General features: G+C 41.5%; 1 protein-coding gene across 8 annotated transcripts in view; it reads right to left on the minus strand.

Annotated features, from left to right (window-relative positions):
- The window catches only part of DPYD (dihydropyrimidine dehydrogenase), a 761,638-nt gene that overhangs the window by 135,975 nt on the left and 607,331 nt on the right, over positions 1–18,332 (minus strand). The window lies entirely within an intron of this gene.

Genomic DNA, 18,332 nt, shown 5'->3' on the forward strand with positions numbered 1-18,332 from the left:
TGTGTGGAATCTTCTAGTCTCAGTAACTGGTGTGGTCCCTAAGAAGGAGGCTTGCTCTCAGCTATCATAACTAACTTTCTTTTACTGCAGTGATGGCCACAGGTTTAGATAGCTGTAAAAGGTGACTGGACAAATTCATGGAGTATATGGTCTAACATTGCAACCTCCAGGATCAGAAGCAACAACAGGAAAGCACTATTGCCTTTGTGCCCCGCTTGTAGGCTTCTCCAGAAGCATCTAGTTGGATACCATGAGAAACAGGATGCTGGACATTATGGACCTTGGATCTGATCCAGCAGGGATCTTTTAATTTATTATTATTTATTTTGAAGAAGTATATATCCCCCATAAGTAAGGAAAAAAATCATTCAGTTCATTTTTTGATAATATCTCAGCAAAATTATCTAATGTCTTCATAAACAGGACAGAAAGAACTTGAGATTTAAAAAATAATAATAAAACTGGGAGAAACTGAAACTGACAGATGCATCCATCCAAGCCCAGGACTCTGAGTGCTTAGCTTTTAAAAGTCTGGGGTTGAATCCCTGTGTATTCAGCCATATTAATGGTGATGAATTAGGGTTGCCACCTCTTTCTTCTGACAGGCCCCTCATTTTTCACAGGTACATAGCAGGCAGGTACAACATGGTTCTCTCCATGCTGGGAATAACAGTGCCTATTGGGCAAATGGGTGAGAATTTTAGTTCAGTTAGTTTTTGATAAGAATTTACCAAAATTCACAAATGTCTTCATATATAGGATATAAAGAATTTGAGATTTTAAAAATGCATATACCAGAGGAAGTGAAACCGACAGATTCATCCATCCCTACTGTCCTTCAGCTAAAAGTTTTTCAAGGAAGCATGCAAGCATAGCATTAAAACATAACAATAAAGCCTGACAAATATTTAACAAAATGATGGATAGAAAGAATGCATAAATACAATCCCAGCAAAGATTAAAAATCAGGTGTTTAAAAGATGTTAAAAACGTTTGTTCCCAAATCTCAGGTAGCAAAGCAGGGGACAACCAAGCAATTTTTTATCCTGGGCCTTGGACAGCAACTACAAGGGGTACATATAGAGATCATCCATCTGACGATGTAAGGTATGCTTTATATCCTTCAGATGTTCATTTGCCAGATCAACTCCTCACATAGTATAAACTTCTTATGTAGTAGAGTGCAAACTCTTTTCTCTCTCTGTATCTCCAGCAGAATAAAGACATTTTCCACCAATGTCACCCTTGGCAGGTAAAATGCTATCATCATTTTGTAGCTGAGTAGTGATGCAATGCAATGAAAGTTGTTTGGAGAGGGTGGAGGGAAGATATTGTGTTTTCACCCTTTTAACTTTCTCCTGCCGTGATTAGTTCCAGAAAGATGAGGAATCATCATTTCTGCGGAGGAATTCTGCTCTGGTTCATAAGATTGGTTCTTAGGAGCTGGCAACATATAATAAATGTGTTTTATTCCCAAACATCAATCAGTTTCAAGAATGGCGCTTGCTTGTGGAATGGTAATAACAGGAATATTCCACTAATAACTACCACAAGCATTAAAACACTGGATGACAGATGTGAAGTGTTCTTGTGTAACAAGAACACTTTCTTGTAATTATGGCTTTATACCAATTTCTAAATATTTTGTTCCTAATGTTCCTAGTTTTGAACTGAAACCCTACAATGTTTTATTTTGTTAAAAAAAGAGAACATATTCACAGAACTCAATGAAGCTTCTACTTGTAATGTAGTTGCTTTTTTATTTGATTGCCTTTTAATTCGCAGAGGGTTTTTTTTTTAATGAAAAACTTCATTGCTAAAAAAAGGTATAGGAAAGCAACCTAAAATAAATAAGACATAGGAAGTGCTATAACTATATGCAAGACTCTATTAGATGGTTGCAGGGGATATAACAGCCATGGTTCACTGCACCAGGCAGGCAGGGAAAAGCCTCCCCTGCTGCATTCTATCCGGTCTCCAGGCCTCACCCAGCCCCAGCAAGTCACTTGTGTATTATCTCTCTGTTCTCTCCAGTCTCCATTCTGTTCTACATATTCTGATATGGGCCGTGCTGGCTGATCCATGCATGCACTCTTCTCCATCTCCTTTATGTACACATGCTCAATTTATTCTGCATGATTTCCACAGAAGGCAGAGCAGTCCTTCCAGATGCTCTGCCTGTTTGCCCATGTTTCATCTTGATAGATTTCCTTAAGTAGGGATGCTGGAGAAATCCATGTGGGGAGGTGGAGTTTGATGGGTTTTCCTAGGTTCCAGGACTTCGTTCTGGTTCCCACTGCTATGCCTGGCTTGATCTGCAGTGAGTTGGGCCAGCCCGCAGATTTTCCAGGCATCTTGAGCATTTTCCCCCACAGGTTCCACAATTTCTGCAAATTTCTGAGTACTTTGCAGAAATTTGGCTGCAATTTGCATAAATTTGGCTGTAATTTGCACAGATTCAGGTGTAATTTGTGCAAATTGCTCAGAAATTTGCGCAAACTGTGGAACCTGCGAAAACAATGCACAAAAAAGTTCCCAGAGTTCAGGGAAAATCCCACAGTTTCACCCACCACTATGAGCCTGATCTGGAATGGGTTCCCCACACCAGCAATTTATATCACTCAAAAGTGATCCATTTGTTTTAATAGATCAATTTGGGGCAATATAAATTGCAGGTGCAGGGCTCCCAATCCAGATTGTGGGGTGTATGTAAGCTCTCAGCCTAAACTCCTTGCTAGTTTTCTCCCCCACCCTTTTTTTTTAACCTGGCAACCCTCACATTTTTTTTCCTTCTTGCTCAAACGATCCCCCCCTTTTTCTTATTTGTTTAACCTAGTGTCCTGGGGGTGCAGGGCTAATCATGGTGGAGTGTGGGATGTCCAGGGAGCCCACTACCCCTTGCTATTTTTTTTTTAGAATTCTTTATTAGCAATTGAATTCTTTTTAAACACAGCCTTAATTTGCCTTATCTGAGCACCAGCCACCGCTGAGATGGCAGAACATCATGGGATTCTGGTATTGCCAGAGATCAGACTGTCGGCACAATCCTGTGGCTTGCTTACTCAGAAATAAGTTGCAATAAGTGCAGTGGTGCCTTCTCCATAGTAAGGATTTTAGCTTGGATCCTAAACTAGGTTTCCACTAACTAGTTATCTTAATTCTGTCTTGATTTTACTATAGCAGAAGGTCCAGTTCACAGAATTTTCTCCAGCTGGCAGCCTCCACATGTAATGGGATGAGAGAGCAAGTCTGGGGCTCATTCATCTCCTCCACCATACATTAAGGGCCAGCCTTCCCCAGTCTGGTGCCGTCCAGACAATTTCAACTTCAATTCTCAGCATTCTTGACGATCAGCCATGCTGGCTGGGGCTGATGGAGGCTGATGTCCAAAATATCTGGAAACCACCAGGCTGAGGCAGGCTGTTACAAGATGCACACAAGAAAGCTGCATATGCTATGCACATGCATCTGCCACACCTGTGTGTAGGGATGTATGGAATTTTGTAAACTTCATTTTGTCTGTCTTTCATGGATTGTCAGGTGCCTTTAGTTCTGTCTATTTATTGGCAGAATCAGATTTTTTCCAATTTCCCTAATTTGCAAAAATTCACATTTGCACAAATGCAGAAATCCCTCCCAAATGTGCATTTTCATGCTTTAGCCTATGGGGGAAATTCACATTTTCAGCTGGTGGGTTTTGTTTTTTCGGTTAAATGTATTTTTCTATGACTAGAATTGCATAAAATTCTGGAAAGTAAAAAAAATAATAATAATGGTCTGCAAGTTCATGGAATCTGTGGAATCGGATTCATAGACATCCTAATTTATTTGATTCCATTGTGAATTTGTCTGACATCCCTACCTGTGTGATCCCATCCATCCTTTTGACAGCATCTGGGTAGCACATACAGATAGATTATTCGCCATGTCTAACTCACAGGAAGGGGGAGGGATGCACATACTCCACTGAGTCTGTGTGGCAGAGCCACTGGGGGAACCATCCATTAAAATGTTAGTGTTGTCACTAGGCTGGCGACTGGCAAGTCAGAAGGGATGCCATGCTTTCTCGTGCGGTCCTCGTAAGTAGGTTACTGCCTCACACAGATTTACCACTTTTCTTACTTATACAGATTGTTTATAGAAAACTAGACACGTTTTCAGAGGGAGGCAGTTTCCCAGCCATCTTTCCATTACACAGTTTAATTAGCCTAATATGCATTCTGCTGGCTTCAGATTTTGCAGGTCGCGTTTTGGTTCAGAGTTTTGCATTGATGAAAGTTAAACAGGATTAGCCGAAGTGTTTGATTTATTCAGAAGCAACACAAAGACATGCAAGAGAATTCCAATTAGAGATGTCAGAGAATTTCGCCACGAATCTTGGGGAGGCTGAATGCCAGTGCATTCGGCCCCCTGAAATTGGTGGCAAAACGGTCTGCCCCCCCACCCCCTCGGGACGGGACTTACCTTGGGCGAATCCTCCTGGCGGCGGCGGCTCCGGTGGCGGTGTGGCGGTGGCGGCGGCGGCGGCCAGTCTTCCGACCGGCTGCCACCACCACCATTTCCAGTAAAAAAAAAAACCAACAACAAAAAAACGTGATAGGCTACGTAAAGATTTACGTAGCCTATCACGGCTAGATTTTAAAAAAATACCATGATAGGCTACGTAAATGTTTATGTAATCTATCATGGCTGAGTAAAAAACAAACAAAAAAACCACGTGTACGCAAATGGCGGCCATTTGCATACGTGTGGTTTTTTTGTTTTTGTTTTACTCAGCCGCGATAGGCTACGTAAACATTTACGTAGCCTATCACGGCTGACTGCAGGGACGCAAACGGTGGCGGCTACGGCTGCCGCCATTTGCGGCCCGGCCGGCCAGGATTCGGGGGTGGAGGGACGGAGCGCCTCCCCCCCCGGCCAGAATTTCGGGGGGGAGGGACGGAGTGCCTTCCCTTCCCAGCCAGAATTTCAGGGGGGAGGGACAGAGTGCCTCCCCCCCTCCAAAATTTCAGGGGGAGGGACAGGCGCCTCCCCCCCACCGTGAATCAAATTTCGTTCAAGGTAAGTGACTTTCATACATCCCTAATTCCGATGTGCTGTTCCATCTGATAATTTTAATTGTTATCTAACAAGGGCACCTCAGAGGGTGATGAGGGTCCTAAGTTTTTGTACACAGTGAATCCCCTGGACTGCCGGAAAAAGAAGATGGTAATCATGTAAAAGTGTGCCTGACTGTGTTCAGTGGATTTCTTCTTCGTAGTAATGTTTGCTGATCAAAACTGAGCTGAATTCACTCTGTTCCATGCACCCTCAAAGAATGTGCCTGTTTGATCTGAAAATGTTTAGCATCAGACCCAGCCCATCTTTGCAAGTAACATGCACCTTTCATCAGAAGCTATCAAAGCATCTTAATAACAAAAACATAGGGTTACAGAATTACATCTCACAGGGGAAACATGCAGAAGAATCAATGCCATACACAAGTGCAGAGAAAAGGTCTCCATATGGCCTCTCCATAAATACCCATCTGCAAGAGTGGTCACCTCTTCACCTAAAAGCAACTGTGATCTATTAAGTATACACCCATACTACAGGAGAAGAAAGCGGTACAACTAGAGGCATGGGCCCATTAATGCAGATAGGCTTGGGTCCAGCCTACCTGAAAGACCGCTTTCTGCCATATGAGCTTGCCTCGTTTTTAGGAACATTTGGAGAGGCCCTTCTTTCAAGACCACTGCCTTCAGAGGTGTGTTTGGTGGCAATGTGAAAGAAGGCCTTCTCGGTGGCTGCTCCCTGGCTGTGAAACTCCCTGCCAAGGGAGGCTTGGCAACTCCTCCTTGCAACCGGACAGGCCATTGTCAGAAAACTGTAGTCTCCTCCCAAAGCAGCACAGATAAGTATTTCTTCTAAGCTGCCCTGAATATCCAATATTCTGTTTACATTAATGATATTCAATTTTCTTAATTGCTTAATCAGGAATTCCAGGTTTAGTGACTGACCTACACATGGACTCCAAGGTACAACCGTTCAGCTTGACATTCATACCAGTCTTCTATGTCCAGGGAAGAATATTCATTCATTCATTCATTCATTCATTCATTCATTCATTCAAATATGGGAAGATACCATCATATAAGCTCCTATCTGCAATCTGAAGTCAAGACTGAAGATTCTGTGCCCTGAGTACATCAGCATGTTTGAATAAAAGGGCAGCATGGAGGCACAGAGATGAACAAACATGTTTTTGGAATAATATGAAAACATGTCCCAGACTGACTTAATTTCCTTCCTGATATGGTAACGGCCTGGGTGGGAAGGCCATGCACAAATATGCACATTTAATAATGTGCATATTAAATGATGTGTACATGTTGTGTATTCTGGCAAGTCCAGGGGCTCTTACATCTAAGCCCCCAGGACATCCTATATGCTTAAATACAATCCTGAGAAGTAGTTAAAAATGAGGTGGAATATGCAGGATATCAGGGTTTTCTCTCTGTGTGTGTGAGTGTGTGTTTGAAGGAAGGAAGTCACTACTGTATACTTTATCAACTACTGTCTATGTTTTGTCCAGAATTTGGCAATAATTAGTAAAACGTGCCTAAAGTTATATTCTGAGTGCCTGGTATTAGTATAAAGCAACGTATTTAATAAAATAAATTCAGATATTAAATATTTTTAACGTTCTGTGTGAACTGCCTTGAGGAGAAACAAGAAAGACATTTATATATTTTAGTATAACTAAAGAAAACAATAACTGAAAATGTTAGCGACTTCCATAGTATGCAAGCAGTTTTGGAGAAAATATATTTTCTTAAGTCTCTGATCCAATTAATCTGCTACATACAGCATATAAGATATGCAAAAAGTAATAATAATAACAAGAACCCCAAATTCAACTGGACAGCATCACCTAAAATGCCAAAACAAATGGAGTAGAATAATAGTTTTCAGACTCAGGTTACTGTGTCAATGCAGAGTCTTGAGCTGTGTTAATTCACCAAGCTTGATCCTGCTTGCCGGAGCATGCTTGTCAATATTTAGCACCCAGGGAGCATGTTATGAGTCTTTACAAAAACTCGCATATAGACAAAACACTAGAGCGGCTGCTGTGATCCTTTTCCTAACATTGAGATTAAATGGCTGAAATTTGTTTTGAGCTTTTAGAAGCAGGAATGCATGTGTGTGTGTTTTCCTCCCATATTCCATTTGCAATCGAAAAGGGAGAAACAACATTATAGGACTGAAAATGCTGTTCTTATTAAATACCAGGTGCTTTACATAAACTCTTTGTAATGGTTTTGCTGCATCAAGCAGCAAATGCGTTTTGTCTCCTCCCCCTTCCTTCTCCTCTGCTGTAAGATCAGAAATCAAGCAAAGTTAAAATCAGATACTTTGGTGATCTGGAAAGCAACTAAAGTGGAGATGATTCACTTGCTTTTCCAAACTGTCCCCAGATGTAATAAGCAAGATTAAAGGCCATCCTCTCTCCACTTTGCTAAAACAAGGTTTTCCTGTTACCTTCCTCTTCCTTTTTGTCACTTGTTTTGTTCGACCCACCACTGTGTCTAAGCCTCATCTGCTTTTCAAATGCCGATTGAACTCCTTGTTGTTAGGGGGAAATTATGCCCGGAGAACACCTCCCTTGATCTGTGCAGGACTGCATTACAAGCATACAGAATAGGGGTGCTCGTGGTTTTGAATGGTTGCGAGCAGAGCAAGTACCTTACCTTGGGGTACACAGCAAGAAGGCATCCAGTGGTGGTGGCCCTCCAGAGACACCAGTGAAGTGTCTTTCCTGGGTGGGGATGAGAGTGCCCCCCTCCCGACTGATTCTGTCTTCTGTCTCTACCGACTGAATACCAGTAATAATTTCTGCAGGTGAACAACCTGAGATTTTCAGGTGCAGTTCTATGCAGCCTGCAGCTGCAAGTGAGGATCTGTGGACTGATGTCTCAATAATCTAACAATGGCATTCAAAAAAAGAGCAAAGTGGGACATCTGACTCCCTCCTAAAACTGCACACAGAAAACTATCATTAGACCAAATCAGCAACTCTTTCTGAGCTCTTCACCGAATCAAGTTAGCAGTACAATGGGGATACAAGCACTCTTACAAATCCAGTGGTAAGGTTATGACTGGTAGTGGAAGGAATGTTTCTTCTGCATCACATTCCTGGCTTTCCCTGGAATTTTACATTTCCAAGTGTTCCTTGTCCCCTAGCAGAGGCATGCCTACAGTTTGGGTATCACTGGCCTAGTAATCCATTGGTATGTGTGTGTGTGTGTGTGGGGGGGGGCTAGTATGCTACAGCAAGTGATTTGGCCCACTTGCTCATATCAGCTTGAACTGTTTGCTTTGTAGACGCTGCTATGTGGTGGCATACCTGTGTATTGCACACAGAATATGTTAGGATGGGTCAGAAAGGGGTGATTGTTAAAGCAGAAAGAGAACAGTTCCTTGTCCTAGTGCTGCCCACTTGGCTAATATCCCCAGGCACGAATCGCCTACTTTCTTGCCCACTGACACTAGTTCATGCATATTCCAATGGTTTCCCCATTAGCTGGCCTTCAACTCACATGCATCCATTGCAGTCACCTCTCCACCACTTTCTCTTCAAATCTTGGGGGTGAGAGACTCTCAGGGGCTTCACCCCTTATTAAGGGTCAAACAAGTCATGCATGCCTTATAGCTGCTTTTTCCCTTATCTATTGTGTGGGATTTAGAGCATGAGATCTGATTCAGTCTTGTAATACTGATGGCCTACCTCAGCCCAGTGAAAGCACCTTGCCATCCACAACCTCATCAGCATGTTTAGGGTTCTCCAGTGGCCCTGCCTTGCTCTCCACCTTAATGCCAGTCTTCCTCACTTTGACTGCCCATGTGGAAGTGAATTGTCCATCTCTTAAGTAGTAGGCTTTACTTGATGGCTTGTATATTCCTTTCTAGGTCTGTTACTGTCGGGGCACAATCCTATGTATGTTTAGACAAAAAAAGCCTTACAACTCCCAGCATTACCCAGCCAGCCAAGCACAGGGTAAACATAAACATGTTTGTGCATGAGCATGCATTGGATTGCACCCTAAATCAGTAATGGCCTTATGGCTCATGACCCAAGGTAAGCAATAGGCCTTTGAGGCTGAAACCCTACCTACCTGAACAATGTCACATAAAATCATTTCTGTTCTAAATTCTAAAGACGAACACAATTCCTAGTGATCTACTTGCCTGTTCCATCCTCTCATTCACCTCCCCACTGGTCAACTGGACATTTGTGCTCATTGACTAACCCTCTTACTGTTGGGGTTATGAAATGCTCACGCTGTAATAGTGATCTCAGATGCTCAGATGTATTTCATGGGAAAGTCTAATGCAAAATGTTCCACTACTTTAACCAGAGGTATCAGATCCCATGACACCAATGCCTTTAAAATTGGGGCACTATTACATTCATGTCTGAAAGGGTCAAAAGCAAAAAAGAAAAGGAAAGAAAAGAAAAGGGAGGGGGAGAGAAAGAATAAAGGAACAGCTGGGGGGCAGGAGGGGGAAACCACAGGTATGGTCAACTATTCATTAGGGATGTCCATGGAGTCCACTGCAGACTCCAATGAGGCCGAATTCCAGTGAATTCGGCCTCCTGAAGTCCGCAGTGGAAAAAATGCACTTACCTGTGCCTCTCTGGACACCCCCCCCCCAGCCAATTCTGTTCTGCCATCTGTGCGGAACCTGGAAGTAAGTGATTGGACGCAAATGGCGTCCGCTACACCGCTTGCATCCCCGTTTTTCCTCACGATAGGCTACGCATCTCTATTTACGTAGAAACGTACGTAGCCTATCGCATGAAAAAACAGGGACGCAAACAGCGTAGTGGACGCCATTTGCATCCCTGGTTTTCATGCGATAGGCTACGTAAGTATCTACATAAATAGAGAAGCGTAGCCTATCGCAAGAAGAAACAGGGACGCAAATGGCATGGCTGACGCCATTTGCGTCCGGACAGCACTGTTCCGCACAGATAGGAGCCGGGACAGAGCTGGCCAGCTCAGATTCTGGAGGGGAGGAACGGATCGCCTCCCCGCCCCAGCGGACCCCCCTGCAGATGCAAGGTAAGGGGATTTGTACATCCCTACTATTCATTGGGAAATCAGGTGCTCTATGTTTTAACCTGGGGCTCATGCGAAGTGGCAGAATCTATAAAATAATGCAATGCTTCATCCATTTCATCTATTTTTTTATTTTTAAAAAATGACGATTGGTGTATGAAGTTTTGGGATATGGCCTGTATGATGAAATTAACTAATAAGAGTCAGAGAAGGATGGTTAAAATGGAGCCTTTTTTATTTTATATTGCAATGAGAAAGTTCAGGATTCAATACAACTTTATTTACTATTAGGGACTGTTTGAGTGGTCTGAGTTTGATTATGTTTGTTTATAGGGCTTCTTTATTAATATTTTTCTTTATGAATGGATGTAACATGGAAGTTAATTGATAAATTTATTTGGAATGATCAAAGAATAACCTGAACTCAGAATTTACATTTTTTAAAAATTGTAAAAATAAATTGACACAGACTCTCATAAATTTGTATCAATTGTTTGAGCACAAGTCTTAATTCCAGACAACACATAAAATGTGTTCATATATACTTGTATAAAACGATAGCAATGATATCAGCCTCATATTGTGTATAGCTTGCATCAAATCCACAGATCAGGCCATCATCAATCACTCTCTTATTACATCAATTGTATTGGCTTCCAGTCCTTTTCTGAGCTCAATTCAAAGGGCTGATTGTGGCCTTTAAAGCCCTATTGCTTAGGACCAGGTTGCCTAAACAGCTGAAGACCTGCCTGTTTATTCAGATCTGTGGGAGAGGCTTTCCTTCACATCCTACCTACAGCATCACAGGGATGCCATCTACCTATCTCACTACCAGCCTTCCAACTCATCAATACCTTTTTGTTTTGGCAGGTCTTTGGCCTACTAGATTGAGTTCTCTGCCCTGCCACACTGTTCAAGGGGCAGTTTTTTGTCCCCTCTCTATATTTTTATGTATTAAGATGTGTCTATTATTTTATACTTTCATTGTGACTTGTGTTTTTCTTGTTGTGAACAGCCTTGTAAAAGACAGCATATACATTCCTATAACAATTTTTTTTTTTAAAGACATGTACATGTATAATACTCAAGAACCATAATATACAGATTAATGTAGTGGGCATGCCATTGGAAGTGTGAGGGAAAATACATGGTTAAAACTCTGCATGGGGGCAAAGGTGGAGTTGGAAAATGGTAGGCTGGGAAAGGTCTCAGGATCTACCTACCTCTTTCCATTTTTGCTTGTAAATCAGCCCTTTCAAAAGGGGCTTTTCATTTAAAAAGGAAGATGGGGTTGGCCATCAGGTCATTAGTGCATGTGTTTGCACATGATATGTATTGCAGCTAGGGATGGTCTATCATCCAAGACTGCAGGGCACCAAGTAATGGGCTTAAGTTACAGAAAGGCAGATTTCAGTTGAAAATCAGGAAAAACTTCCTAGTGGTCACAACAGTCAAACAACGGAACCAATTGCCTAGGGAGGTGGTGGGCTCTCCATCACTGAAGGTATTCAAGCAGACATTGGACAGCCATCTGGCAGGGATGCTTTAAACTGGATTCTTCCACTGGGGAGGAGGTTGAACTTGATGACCTAAATGGCCCCTTCCAACTCTATGATTCTATGCTTGGACATTTTGTTTGGTCCACATTTGGAAGCGAACTGACCTGATTCACATCTCCCAAACTACTGTGTGGATCAGAACACAGTTCTCAACCCAATTCCATACTTCTCCAAATTTTGTAACCATGTTTTCACCTTAAAAAAGTGTGCCAAGGTGCGTATAAAACATGCATTTTAAAATGCATACAAGAATATTAGGATTAAAATGTGTATACAGTGTGTACGAATTTTCATGTAGATTTATTTTTAACACCCCCAAACACACACACACACGCACACACACAGACTGATACACAAATGGGTCAGAACGAAGCAACGAATTAACACATGAGAAACCAACACGGACTGAAAAGTGTCTGATCCATCCCTACGTATGCGCTCCGGAACGAAAAACTGTGTCAGCGGCAGAGTGCACTTTCTTTCTAAAAAAGCTATTCTACGAGGACTAGCGATAGCAACTGCTGATTTGTGCAAACTCCATGGGTTTCGAATAAAATTCTTTGGCTGTTAGGCTGAAAGCAACGCTGGACATTTCTGTCTGATACTTCGTAGATACAAGCCAACTCACAGATACATTTTATGAAGAATCTCATTCTGGTCATGCCTTCCTTTCCTAATTTCCCTTTTCATTGTTTTGTCTTCTTCGCCTTTTCCTTAGGGAACAGCATGATTGATAGCCTAATCCAATGACTGTATTACAGCTGCCTCAAGTTGGACTCTTTTCCTTATCATTAGCAGTTAGCCTATGGTTAAATTCACAGCTCACTGCTTGGTACAGCCCCTGAGATTTAAGGTTCTGGCCTTTTAGAAAATATTTAACATAAAATTGAAATCTTGACATACTCAGAACTCAGTTCTCTGCAAGGATTCCTTAATTAATCCAATGTACTGTGCCATTGTTCTATGTAATACTGTGCCACAGTGAACTACTATCAAGAATCAGAAAGAAGTGTAGCACTAAATTAAACAGTCCCTGGCAGGTTCTACATTCTGAGGTGTATCCCCCCACTTTCTGTACAGAATAGATTTTTGAATATTTAAATACACTTCCAAGAAATGATGCAGGGGTGGGGGGAGAGAAAGAGAAGGCCTAATTCATTTAGGGCATAATTCTCAGCTGGCTGAGGCATGCTGGGAGTTGTAGGACTTTTTCTGCCTAAATCTGCATAGGATTGTACCTTGATTTAGTTAAAGCTTGGAAGAAGTCTACTGAGAACAATGGAAGAAGGGAGGGTCAGTTTTATGTACATCCTTAACAGCTGTTCATGTGAGACAGAGAGTTCCCAGTTCAAATTAAGTTCACTAGGTTGCCCAAGGCAAGGTGATACTCTCGGCCTAGGCTCTCCATCTGAAATATGGTGATTACGGTACCAGCCTACCTTGCAAGAATACTGTAAGAAAATCTTGAGATAATGCTTTGCTTTGAATACTTGAGATGCACTAAATACTATGTTTTATTATGACTTTTATGCCATATTGTAGAGAATGGTGTGATGCTGTTCATTATTAAAGCAAAGCCGGGATGGGCAACAACAAGGGAACTCTAGGTAAACCTCTTTGAGGTTTCCAGGCCAAAACAGTGGCATGTAAATGAAATAATTTCCTTAACACCACTCCCCAGCCCCCACTGTCCATTAATGACCACTTTTAATTTACTTAAGATCACACATGTGTTGACAAAGACTGAATGAAACACACGACAGGGAGGCAGTGTGGTGAAATGGCGACTTTTTAAGCCCCTCATTTATTAAAACTCTGCTGATGGCTAATTGTCTAAAGATGCAGAATATTTAACTTTTAAAAATAGCAGTGGAAGGGATGGAGCTTCTGATCTGGTCTGTAAACCTTTGCCCTGGTTCTAAGTCAGTCGATGAGCTGTGAGCTTCTATGAAAATGGCAGCTGAGTCCCAGATGAAAAATTATGCATCTCATAAACTGCTATTCTGCTGAAATGTCAAGCTATGGCCGGGCTGTGCCTCAAACTCCGCACTTGGCATTTCCTTCTGTCTGCTTTGTTGCCATGAAGCAAACATGAACAGTGAGGATTAGTGTAGGGCAGGTAGAGGCAAGCTCACTGTCAAAAAAACTATTATTAGGGCTCTGATCTCTTTCTGCACAGACCAGTGACAGTGGTGCAAGGGGGGAAATGAGCCAGCAGGCAGTACCGCCATAATGGAATAAAGAGAATTCTTTGTAAGCCTGTGTACATAATGCATGTAAATGAGCCGCTCTAATGGGTGAGCTCCACTTAACAGAAATAATAGCCCCAAATTGAAATCGTATCAGATTGGTGTGGCAGTCCTGCTCCCTGAGTAGGCTTTTTTGTGGCCTTCCTCTCTAAAGTAGCATTTAATGTGGTCTCTTCTATTCTGTCTGATTCTCTCTCCAGGTGCAATTTACCCCCCACTAAAATAAACGGTAAGAGTCCCATTGATTTTAACAGAGCTGAATTGCACCCTCTGCTCTCACACGCATGCATATCGCATACATTTCCTGTCTCACGATGGCTAGATTTCGATTCATGTCTAATGACTAGAGCTGACATCACGTAATCAATAAACAACTTGTGAGTTAGAAAACAGAAATCTCCTCCTTCTCCTCCTTTCTCTCCCGCACCCCCCAACCAGGTCTTCACCAAATGATGTGTCAGAGAATCAAAACAATTCCTTCAGCCTCTTCCCTTGTCAATTGAATTTATCCTTTTCCAGGAGATTAACATATATGGTTCCTATTAATAACAATTATTTCAGGGAATCTGTGCTTGTGCATGCACCCATGGGTATTTCAATGTAACAAAGCACCTTGTTTGTACTTTCTTGTCAGCGTTTTCTCAGAAGTGGTTTAACTATATTCTTTGAAAGAGAATTAAAGTTTAACACAGGGACACTTAAAAAAAAACAACCCAGTGATTTGTTCTTCTTCGCATGAAAACGATGGCAGGGATGTTTCACCTGTGTCATCTTAGCTGAGGGTAGGGGCAGGCAAGCTTTGTGGGTGTCCTTTGTATCCCCAATCCTACCATCCAAACATGGTAACTGGTAATGAATGCCCATTTTAGCATTCTTTCTGGTACTTTCAGCTTTCCTTCTCCCCCTTCTCTTGCCCTGGGAAGTTTTTTTTTTTAAAAGAAAGGGTACAATTCAGATAGGAATAAGGACAGTTAAGTCCCATTGATTTCATTGGGAAAGAATTAAGCATGTGTTTAATTGAAATCAATGGGACGTAAATGTGCTTAACTTGGACTGGATCATGCTCCATGTTTTCAGCCTACATGGATGCAAAGATAAGTTTGGAAAGATGTGGAAAGCGTGTTCTATTGGCTTCACAGAGGCCAATGGAGAGCTTAGTAAAATTTCCAGTTTTCAAGAGTTAATATTAATAGTAGTACTGCCCCTCCCCATCATTCAACTGCCAGAATTATGCACAAATATGCAAACTGAGGCAGCAATCCTATATTCATGTACCTCAGAGTAAGTCCCATTGAATTCAGTTAGGCTTACTTCTGAGTAGACATGCATAGGATAGCACCATTAATCAGATATTTTATTTACTCCACAGTACTTGCATGTCTGTGATGCAGAATTTGGATTTGGAGAGCCAATGTAGTGTAGTGGCTGAGTGTTGGACTTGGGCAAAACAGACTGAGTTTAAATCCCCATTTGGCCATAGAGTTCAATGGGTGACCATAGTTCAGCCACTGTCTCTAACAGAATCCTATCTGACAGGGTTGGTTGTGATGACAAAATGGGAGTAGATAATTTGTCCATCCTTGTAGGAAGGGCAGGATATACATGGAACAAGTATTTGTATTATTATTTTTCTGTTTACAAGTCTAAAATAGTTTTTCTTCTCTATACCACAGACAAAATATACATGGCCCAGAGGTATTCCTTAACCTAGAAAATGAATATTGTACAGTTACATCAATTTGTTCAGGACTTTCCTCACATGTATGATATTTACATATAGTTCCAGCTCCCCAAATCTACAATTATGTAAAGCTCAACAAAACTATGGCATCACATGATACCTTGAAAGAGATATCCTAGATGTGGGTGACTGCAGCCACCCACTATTGTTAATTATTTTAGTGATTTTTATAGCAATATGTCAAAGCTTTAGATATTCAGAAAATGATATAAGACTTCACAACTCTAAAAAACTGGATAATTCCAGTTTAAAAAGAATCCCAAACCTTGCCTCACTTCAAACTTCTTGTCAATCCACGGTAGCCATAGTTTAGAGAACCTAAAACATGACTTGAGCTTTCAAATGTTCAGTGTGGTTTAAAACTACCTGTCCACTTTTATGTTTTGTTGGTTCAGCACTGAGCTTCTTAAGATTACTTCCACCTTGATGGTGTAGCAGTCTTTGGAGGTAAAGTAGATTAGAGGTAAAAAAAATGAAAATTTTAAATTGTTTTATTGTGTGTTGTTTGATTTTAATTTTTGTGAACCGCCCAGAGAGCTTCGGCTATTGGGCGGTATAGAAATGAAATAAATAAATAAAAATAATAATAAAAGTAATTGTTGTAACCATGGCTTGTCAACTCAGAACCCATGCCAAAGTATAGCTAGTAGAAATCATGGTTTGCAAACTCATTTCAAACTATGGCTTCTGATTCTAGTTTGCTAGTGAATTGCAAACCATGGTTTGTTATTTCAGACATCCCTCCAAATCATACTTCCTTAGTTTCCTTAGCCATAGTTTGTGTGATATCTGAATTGAATCTTGGGACTTCTTCACATGGGGCTTTTATCCTGCTACTGAGATTGGGTAGTCACAGAAGTTTGTGGGTCCTTTAGATGACGTCGTCAACCTCCAGGGCATCTCCTGCACTAAACAACCTTTATCCCATTTTTTAAAAGGTTGGAGATAATGAGCTATCAAATTACAGCGCTTGAGATCCACTTGGGTTCCCCCGTGAAAAGAGGCAAACCTGCAATAAGAGGAGCTAGACCACAAGGCCATCTAGCAGCTGTATAATGAAACATATGGAAGACTCAGATAAGGGGGAAAAGGGGAGGGGAAGGAAGCGCATGTAAAGGGAGTCCGTCGTGATCCTGTATTTAAAACGGAAGCAGAAAGCCCCCTTTTAAATGTGGGATTTTAGGCTGGTGTAGAGATGCTCTTGGACTTAATTCAAAAAAGATTAAAAATGAAGAATAAGACAGGATCCTATTTTTTTTAAAAAAAATTCAGTAAGTCCTTTTAGGTTTATATGTACCTATAGGTACAGAGTGGGGCTTCATATTTTATTTGTTCCTAAAACTAGCCCTTGTGGTATCAAGTCAACTGGCTTTTCCCCTTTGAAGTTCCTCCAACTCTAAAAAGCAGCTTATGATGTGGTGAAAGGAGGCGCTGCTCATCAGAGAGAATAGACACTGGTGGGTGAATGAAAATACATTCTATTTCTGGTGTGTGGCTTACTAGAATTTGGGAGCATCTAGTGAAATGTGTGGATCTTTAAAAATATATCTGCTATATGACAGATCTCTAATAATTTAAAGGAAATAAAATATTTAGGAATGTGTGAAGGTGGTATGCTTTCACCTTAGTAGAGGAATCTGTATCTTACTCTCCCATACAAGGAACGTCTGCTTATTGCAGAGCTTGTGTAGTGTAGTGGCCCATCTGAGGAAGGAGCCAGGAAGTTCCTGGCTCAAATTCCAAAGGCATGAAAGGTTTTTAACTAGAGCTGTGTGCAAATGGCCTCTCAAAATTCTCCAGCTTATTTGTGGGCAGAGAAATTGTAGGGACAATTTCACCAAATTTCTCCAAGGAGAGGAGAAATTCTCCAACAGTTTCTCACAGATAGGGCTCTTTATTGGTAGGGGTTGTAACACAGCTTCTGTCTTTTTTCCTAAGGATTTTTGGTTTATTGGATTGCTTCTGTAGGTGGCAACAGCAACTGTGTTGAGGCTTCCACTTTTCTGAGGCAGAGTTCTGACTTCCTTTCGGTGATATTTTTGAGCTGAGCTAATCACTGTGAGGTGGCCGAGGGTGCTGTGTGTTTTCTGTCTCTACATGTTCCCATTGCTCTGCAGCCTCCCAGGCCACCTGCACTTTCTGAACTGAAAAAGCCCCATGGGAGGAATTGCCCCATGATGTCTTCCTCATGATAGCTTTAACTGAATTGCTGGAAGCTGAGAAGGCTACAGGCTGCTACAGAGATTACTGCACAATGACAGACAGGACACTCATACATGCTCCTCAGCTACCTCCTAAGTAAGGTAAGCACAAGAACCCCAACCCATGAGAATTTCTCTGAAATTTTTCCTCCTTTGAATTTATTTTCGAAAGCATTTTTTTCCTATCAAATTGAATGGGAATGGTCCAAAAAAAAAAATGGGAGAAATTTTCGACACAACACTAATTTCAACCATGAACCCACTCTGTAGCCATAGGCAAGCCACTGACTGGGTTCACACAATATGCTAACCCACACTCAGTGGTTGAGTGTGAGTTGTTTAACTGGGGGTTGTTTGTTGAACCGTTAGTGTGTTGTCTAAACCGAGAATATTTTCTGCAGGGTGGCTTGTTAACCATGTAGTGTGGCTTATGTTTCTCAAACAAACCACCTTGAGAACCCATGGTTTGTTGTTGGGTT

This window comes from Heloderma suspectum, chromosome 4 (assembly GCF_057233095.1).
Source record: "Heloderma suspectum isolate Gila_16-S chromosome 4, 16-S_ref, whole genome shotgun sequence".
Lineage (NCBI taxonomy): Eukaryota > Metazoa > Chordata > Lepidosauria > Squamata > Helodermatidae > Heloderma > Heloderma suspectum.